The 9,008-nt window shown below is 41.0% G+C and overlaps 1 pseudogene; it reads left to right on the top strand.

Moving 5' to 3' along the window:
• Positions 1 to 6,759: 6,759 nt before the first annotated feature.
• LOC107771171 (actin-3-like) lies at positions 6,760 to 8,224 on the top strand (annotated as a pseudogene).
• Positions 8,225 to 9,008: the final 784 nt, after the last annotated feature.

The following is a 9,008-nucleotide window of genomic DNA, read 5'->3' as shown; positions in this document are numbered from 1 at the left end:
CACAGCCTGACTCCTCTACTGAGATGGACCTCCCGAAAGGCGGGGACAATTTCTCTTCATATGACCCAAGTCTTCACACTCAAAACAACCCTTTCTAATAATGGCGGATAGTACTGACGTGGACCTCAAGAACTAGAATAACTACCAGAAGAACCTGGTACAGATGAACCCTGAACTGATGGTGCACGAGATAAACTCTGAGATGGAAGTGCATTGAGAAAAGACTGACTCGGTCGAGCACTGTATGAACCATGGCTACCTAATGTGCCACGATGAACTAGACGAGCCATCTGAGCTGGCCTATAAGGTCGACCCCTACTGTGATAGGACTGTCCTCCAAAAGGAACACCGCTGGAATTACCCAAACCACGAGACCTCTTAGCCTCTCTCTCCTCACGCTCCTGAGTACGGACCATTTCTAGCCGTCGAGTTGAATTTAGCACCTGCTACATTTCCAAAAGTCATAACAAAATGGAACTGATAGTTGAGGCCATTAATGAACCTCCTGATCTTCTCCCTCTCAGTGGGAACCAACCAAACTGCATGACGAGCCAATTCTGAAAATCACATCCCATACTGGGTCACGGACAGGTCCTCCTGACGTAAATGCTCGAACTGCCTGCGCAGTTCCTCTCTGCTGTTCTGTGGCACAAACCTCTCCAGGAATAATACAGAGAACTCGTGCCATGAAAGTGGTGCTACACCAACTGGTCTGCTCCTCTCATAAGTCTCCCACCATCTGAAAGCTGCTCCGGTCAGTTGAATAGTAGTAAATAAGACCCCACTGGTCTCCAGAATACCCGATGTATGAAGAATCAGCTGGCATCTGTCCAAGAAATCCTGAGCATCCTCTGAATCAGTTCCACTGAATGATGAAGGACGGATTCTCTCAAATCTCTCTAGTCTGTTTTACTCCTCGTCATTCATAATAGGACCAACCTGGGCCTGAGCAGCTACAACCGGCTGGACTGGTAGTGCCCCCGGTGTCTGAAGTCCCTGCACTATCTGCTCTGGAGTACAAGTGACAGGGGTATGAGTACCTCCCTCGGCCTAAGAAGTGTCTGGTGCGGCCTGGGCCGAAACCACCTGAGCAAGGCCAGTGCAAACGGTCAATATCTGAGCTAAAACCTCCTGAAGGCCTGGAATCACAATAGGCATAGCTGGTGCCTGAGCTGGCCCTGCCGGCTCAACTATATCTGGAACCTGCTCCTGAGCTGGAGCAACTGGTGGTTCTACAGGTGCTGCTCCAACTGATGAACGAGCTACACCTCGACCTCTACCACGACCCCGGCCTCTCGTGGCCCTAACTGGTGGCACTGGTGGTTGATCATCCAATCCGGTAGTACGTGTCCTCACGATCTGTGAGAGAATAGAATAACAGAAATTTAGTTTCCGTAATCAACAAATTCGCACGACAGAATACAAGAAAGTGAAATTTTCCTAAGGGTTCGGCAACCTCTCGAAGATAAGTACAGACGTCTCCGTACCAATCCGCAAGACTCTATAGACGTGCTCATGACTCGTGAGACCTATGTAACCTAGGCTTTGATACCAACTTATCACGACCCAAACTTTGCATGTCGTGATGGCGCCTATCTCAATACTAGGCAAGCCGATAACCTCAATAAACCACAATTTCTTTTAAGATTGAAAACATAATATTTAAATTCAATAGAAAATCTCCCAAATACTAATACAAATACACTCCCAAAACCCGGTGTCACTGAGCACATGAGCGTCTAAATGATAACATAGTCTGACTGATATAAACATTGTCTGGAAATGTAGAACATTACAAATAATTGAAAGGAAAGAGAGTCAAGGTCTGCAGACGCCTAGCAGCTACCTCGATAGTCTCCAACAGTTGAAACTCCAAAATCTAGCAATCGCCGTATCCGAAAGTACCTGGATCTGCACACAAAGTGCAGAGTGTAGTATGAGTACAATCGACCCCATGTACTTAATAAGTAACAAGACTAACCTTTGGGCTAAAAGTAGTGACGAGCTCAACAGGTACAGTCCAATATAAAAATAACAATACAAAAATGTAGGCATGTTCTCAAGTTGAACAAATAATCCCAATACCAGTAAAATAAATAAATTCAGCATGATATGAGGAATATGACATCTCTATATCTACATGCCAAAATATATGTTGTATGTTATGTACCACAATGGAAACCTCGTGTACTCGCACTCTCAGAATATTCAATCACTCAGAACTGTATATGGCCAATCCAGCCCAGGGAACTCCATCCCAAATACATATATATCAACTGACAGTCGGTCACTCAGTACTGTATAAGGCCAATCCAGCCCAAGGAACTCCATCCCAAATATAAATAAATAAGGCAACTCCATGCCTAGGGAACTCCATCCCAAATATAAATAAATAAGGTAATTCCATGCCTAGGGAACTCCATCCCAAATATAAAAAAACTACACTCACTGTGGGGAGGTGCAGACTCCGGAGGGGCTCCTTCAGTCAAAGCATTATAATATCCAGATCCGGGCATAAATAAATAAAATATGCTGCGGCGTGCAGCTCGATCCCATAAATATAATTCAAAATCTTCAGTCTCTCGGGCTCTCAATGACACGAAACTCATCCCGACATGATGATATGATGTATCAATGAATGATAATAGAGACTGAGATATGATATGCAAATGATGGATGTGACTGAGTACAAAATTATAATTTAAATATATAATTCAACAGCAACACGACCCTGTGGGTCCCAAAAATACAGGCACGTAGCTTAAACATGATCTTTAATACAAGTTCTCAACTCAATTTCCTCTAACACGTGGAGGAAATGTGAATAATGACATGATTGTTTGTTTATGCAACTCCACGGAATAAATTAAGTTACAATTTCTATGGTGCATGCCCACACGCCCATCACCTCCAAACAATTCATATAAGACGAAATTCAAGGATTCATACCCTCAGAACCAAGTTGAGAAGTGTTACCTCAAACCATGAAATTCTTTATTCCAATATGCCTTTGCCTCGCAAATTGGCCTCTGAATGCCTCGTATCTAGTCGCACTTAATTTGATATAGTCAACACAAATTATAGGAATCAATTTCATATGAAAATACTAAATTTTCCAACAAAATCTGAAATTCACTTCAAAAATTATCAGTGGGGCCCACGTCTCGAAACCTGACAAACATTACAAAATATGAACGCCCATTCAACCACGAGTCCAACCATACCAAATTTATCAAATTCCGACATCAACTAGACCTTCAAATCTTCAAATCTTATTTTCAAATCCATAGGCCCAAATCCTCGAATTTCACCTCAAAAATACGTAATGTAGTCGAAATACTTGATGATAATTCAATATTATTGACTAACAATGATCACAAGTGACTTAACTCAAGATTCTCTCTGAAATATCGCCTCAACCCATGTTTGAAATGTCCAAAAATGAGAAAATCTCGGACCCCTCCATTTTTGTACATTGCTCAGTGCTTTCGCTTCTGCGGTATTTTTAGCCGCATCTGCGGTCTCGAAGATGCGAGGTCCTCCCCGCTTCTGCGGCTTCTTTCGATTCTGCGGATAAGAGGTCCGCTCCTACGGTCTCGCTTTTGCGGTCGACAATGCCGCTTCTGCGGAACCAGTTGCCTCCCCTTCACTCCGCATCTGCGGCGCCTGGCTCACACCTACGGGCTCGCAGATGCGAAAATCTTCATGCACCTATGACCTAACCTCAGGCCAGCCCAAAATCCGCTTCTGCACCTTGCCAGCCGCACCTGCGAGAATAGTTCTGCAGGTGCGATTGAACCAGAAGGCAGAAAATTCCAGCTTTGTTCTAAGTTCGATTTTGATCCGTTAACCATCCAAAACTCACCCGAGGCCCCTTGGACCTCAACTAAATACACAAACAAGTCCTAAAGTATCATATGAACTTAGTCGATGCCTCAAATCACATCAAACAATGCTAAAACCATGAATCGTACCCCAATTCAAGCCTAATGAAGATTAACGAATTCCAAAACGGAGTTGATTTAACGTGATTCGGACGTCCGGTTGTAAATTTGCATGTTTTTGAGTTTCTTTGAAAATATCATTCATTTTGATGTTCGATTCATAGTTCTAGGGGTTATTTTGGTATTTTGATCGCGCGAGCAAGTTTGTATGATATTATTACACTTGTGTGCATCTTTGATTTGGAGTCCAAAGGGCTCGGGTGAGCAATTTCAAGGATTTTGGTATCAAGTGTTTTGTTCTTCTCTTGCGCGAAGCCACTCTCGCTATCGCGTACAGTAACTTGGGCTGGGGTGGGATTTCCTCTATGTGAACGCGAGGTTGAGATCGCAAACACGAAGCAGTGGTGGGATCACCCTTCGCGAACGCGACCAAAACTACGCAAACACGAAGGGTATGGGCTTGGAAGAGGATCAGTCGTGTGTTCTACCCAAACCTTTCGAAGGGTCGCGAACGCGAAGGCCACGGGGGCAGAGCCATCATGAACGCGTAAGGCATCTCGCGAATGCGAAGTCCACTTGGGCCGCTGCACTTCGCGATCGCTTTAGGCCCTTCGTGAACCCGAAGAAGGTCTGACACCGAGTAACTTAAATGTTATAAAGACATGATGTTCTTCATTTTTCACCATCTTCACATTAGAGCTCGGCCTAGAGGCGATTTTGAAGAAGAATTTCATCCCCACTTTAGTATATTTTAACTCGTTTACTTCCATTTCCATTAACACCCATTGATTTTTAACCTTAATTTATGGTCTTTCATGATAGAAAATTAGGAATTTGGGTAGAATTGGGGGTTTTATAAAATTGAGATTAGACCTCAAATTGAGGTTGGATTTCGAAACTAATCACATAATCAGGCTTGGGGTGAATGGATAATCGGGTTTTGGTCCGAATCTTGGGTTTTGACCATACAGTCTCAGGGTTAACTTTTGTTGACCTTTTGGGAAAAGTGTAAATATCTTTGCTTTATCTATTGTAATTGATTTCCCTAGCATTGTTTGATGATATTAAGTTGATTTTGGTTAGATTCGATTGGTTTGGAGGCAAATTTTAGAGGAAAGGCCCCGGTTGAGCTTTAAGTTGATTGCGGAGCGAGGTAAGTATTGAGTTTAACCTTGATTTGAGGGAATTACGAACCCTTGAACTATATGTTATGTGAATTACGTGTGTAACATCGTATATGCGAGGTGACGAGTGTATATACGCCGTCAAAATAATTGTTTCCATGCTTTCTTGTATTTCATGAATTATCTTATTTTATATCTTAATTGTTACATGCTTTAATTGCTTACTATGCCGTAACTTGTTACTTGTCATTAATTATTCTTCTATTGAAATGTTCATTCCTTCCATGACTCCATGATTAATTGCTACTTACCTTAATTGTCTTACTTGTACACTTAAATTGTCACATAACTTGTTTGTTGCTCTTGTATTATTTGTAGCCTTTCTTTGATTCGTATGTGGTTCCTTTATTATTTTTCTATCATATTCTTTAATCGTAGAGATTCTTGTGATTTGAGCTGTTGGGTTGATTTCATTTATTGAATTTGTTTATGGATCAGGTTGCACGCCGCAATGGTTGTGATATGGTGAAATAAGAGAGGATTTTGATATTGATACGGTGGGATCGGGCTGCGCGCCACAACGGTTGTGTACGTATACTTGATATTGATAAACCGTAACATGGTGAAATAAGGGAGGATTATGATATTGATTCTGATTATACCGCAACAGATTTTATATGCGATTCTTGATATTGATATGGTGAAATAAGGGAGGATTGTGTATGTACGGTGAGATCGGATTGCGCATCGCAATGGATTGTGTATGTTGTATTCACTGTTATTCTTGTGTCGATTTCCAGTGTTGTTACATGAAATTATGAGATCAATTATTCCAGGTTCTCTGATTACAAGGATTGAGTTCTTTTTCATAAATTAACTACCTTACTTTCATTTTCTGTTTTCCTTCCCTATCATTATTATTATACTGCGTATGTGTTATTGTAAGTAAACGCCTTAGCCTCGTCACAACTTCGTCGAGGTTAGGCTCATCACTTACAGAGTACATGGGTTCAGTTGTACTCATACTACACTTTGTACTTCTTATGTAGATTTTGGAGTCGGTCCTAGTGGCTGTCAGTAGATTGATCGGATCCAGTGCTTGACGGAGACTTGATGTACTGTTGCACAGCGTTCGCAGCCATGAAGTCCCCTTCTACATTCCTTTAGCTGTTTATTTCGATTCAGACAGTTATGCTTTCATTCAGACTATTATTTGTAGTACTCTAGACGCATGTGTACTTGTGACACCAGTTCTGTGATTGTATCTGGATATCGCCGTTGTTTTAGTTTATTTACTCTATTTCAGTTTTATTCAACTTATTGGTTTTCATTTAATTTGCATTTTTAAAAGTGGCTAATAATACATCTAATATTGGCTTGCCTAGCAAGTGAAATATTAGGCGTCATTACGGCCCTGAGGGTGGAAATTTCGGATCGTGACAATTTTGCTCTTTCTTTTCATCAGCAGGAACGAGAAATAGGATTTTGGAAAATCCACATTTTGGGAGTTCTAAATGAGCGAGATATCTTCAAATTGATTTAATAAACTCCTAGTGCACCAATCTATCTCACATTGAGCTTGAAGGGAGATAAATAAGAGAATTGATGAAATCACTCGCAGACTTTGTATTTAAACCTGTGATTTCTCACCTAAATTATACTTGCAAAATAAATATTTGAAATCCTCAGAAATGGCTGATGGAAAGGACATTCAACCACTTTTTATTGACAGCGGAACTTGAATGAGCAAGGTTAGAAAAAACTGCTTCCTATTTCAGCTTCATTCATGGCGTTAACTGTATTGCTACCCTATGTGACCTGCTATGGAATCATAAGTGCATTGTTTGTTTCTTTAGGCCGGGTTTGCTGGGGATGATTCTCCAAGTGCTGTTTTGGAAAGTGTAGTTAGTCGTCCTCGTCACGCTGGCATCATGGTTGGAACGGAAAAAAAAGATCTATATGTTGGTGATGAAGCTTGGCATTACAGAGGTATTTTGACTATGAAATATCCTATTGAAGAAGGCATAGTAATCAATTGGGATTATATGGAGCAAATTTGGCACATACGTTTTACAATGAGCTCGTTGTTGCTTCAGAGGAGCATCCCATTCTGTTGACTGAGGCACCACGTAACCCAAAGGCAAAACGAGAGAAAATGACTTAAATCATGTTCGAGAAATTCAAAGTGCCGGCCATGTATGTTGCAAACCAGGTTGTTTTCTCTATGTTTGCTAATGGTCGCACAACTTGTAAGAAGAAGAAGGAATACCAGTATATTCTGGTTCTCTACTGTTATAGTCAAGTGACTAATTTCGTTTATCATTTTGCAACAAGGTATTGTGGTTGATTCTGGTGATGGTGTGACCCACGCTGTCCCATCTATGAGGGACATGCACTTCCCCATGCTATCTCACGGTTAGATCTTGGTGGTTGTGATCTTATTATTTATCTCGGTCACATCCTCTAGGAGAGTCGTTATGTTTTTAATTGTGCCCTTGAAAGAAGTGGTATTTGTCATATGAAGGAGACGATTGCTTATGTTGCACTTGATTTTGAGCAGGAGATTCAGAAGGAAAAGATTTGCTCAAGATCAGTTGAGAAGAGCTATGAACTTCCTGATGGACAAGTCATTAATATTGGTGCTGAGAGGTTCCGTTGCCCCGAGGTCCTCTTCCAGCCATCGTTGGTTGGAATGAAAGAAATAGGAATTCATGAAAAAGCCTACAACTCAATCATGAGTTGTGATGTTGATATTAGGAAAGATTTATTTTTGAACATTGTGCTTAGTGGTGGCTCAACTATGTTTCCCGGCATAACAGATCGTATGAGCAAGGAAATCACTGCTCTTGCTCAGATCAAGGTGGTTGCACCACCAGAGAGGAAGTACAGCGCCTAGATTGGGGGATCAAAGCTAGCTTCCCTCAGTACTTTCAAACATGTTAGTTTTTTTTTTCCGGGTTGCTTTATTAGGACGATCAGTAACTCTATCAACTACGCCTCATTCCCAACTGAATTGTTCTGATTGTGAATGTCTTCTAGATAATTTCTTTAAGCTTGAGCGATTAGCACTAACTTCTACTTGCTGTACAGATGCGGATCACGAAGGGCGAGTATGATGAATATGGTCACTCAATTGTCCACAGGAAGTGCTTCTAGGAGTGGTTTGGTAACATAAATCCTCTCTTTTCAAATTCCATCAACTGAATGCTATTTCAATCAGAGATCATTTCTTTTTTGAAGTGATGCTCAATATTTTGAGCAGTATGATATTTTAGTTTCTAGCTGCTCTATCATCATATGCTAATCTAGCTTGGCTCGGATTTATTCTTTTATACGAAGTGATTTGGCTAGAAAGCCATGAAGATGGAGTATCTCTATGACTAATGTTTGTTCTATTGCTTTTTTGGTTGCGAAAGTTTTGTTAGTCCCGCCAATATAGCTGTATTTGTAAATAATAATTCTGCAAAATATAAGTTATTGTAATGAAACAGTAATTAATTCGAGCCCACTGAATTCACAGTGTTTCCTTAAGGAATTTAATCCCCTCCTAGTACCCAAGGTTATGGATTATTTCCTCCCAGGATAGAACGAATCACACACTAGTGTAGCGGTACTTCAAACTCCAGTGTTTCAGCGAACACAAAGTTCGGTAGCAAATCACACTTACAATTACTTTGTTTGAAGTTAAAACAATGCAGAACGAAGGAGTAAAAACTCAGAAAATCGTATGGAAATGCTGAGAGAAAGGACTGCAATGTATAGCCAAATCTGTTGAGCGATTTCAGTCTTGTGTATTGTGTATTGTGTATTGTGTGTGTGTCTTTCTTCAACAGCTGCTGCACATATATATAGCAGTCAGTGTTAAAGAAGACCAATCGTCCACCCTCCATGGTGGAGAAAGCATTAGCTTGTTTGTGGAGCAAGCACATTCATGGTGGGA

Source organism: Nicotiana tabacum, chromosome 21, assembly GCF_000715075.1.
Source record: "Nicotiana tabacum cultivar K326 chromosome 21, ASM71507v2, whole genome shotgun sequence".
Lineage (NCBI taxonomy): Eukaryota > Viridiplantae > Streptophyta > Magnoliopsida > Solanales > Solanaceae > Nicotiana > Nicotiana tabacum.
The sequence above is the reverse complement of the archived record's forward strand: the minus strand, read 5'-3'. Positions and strand labels throughout refer to the sequence as shown.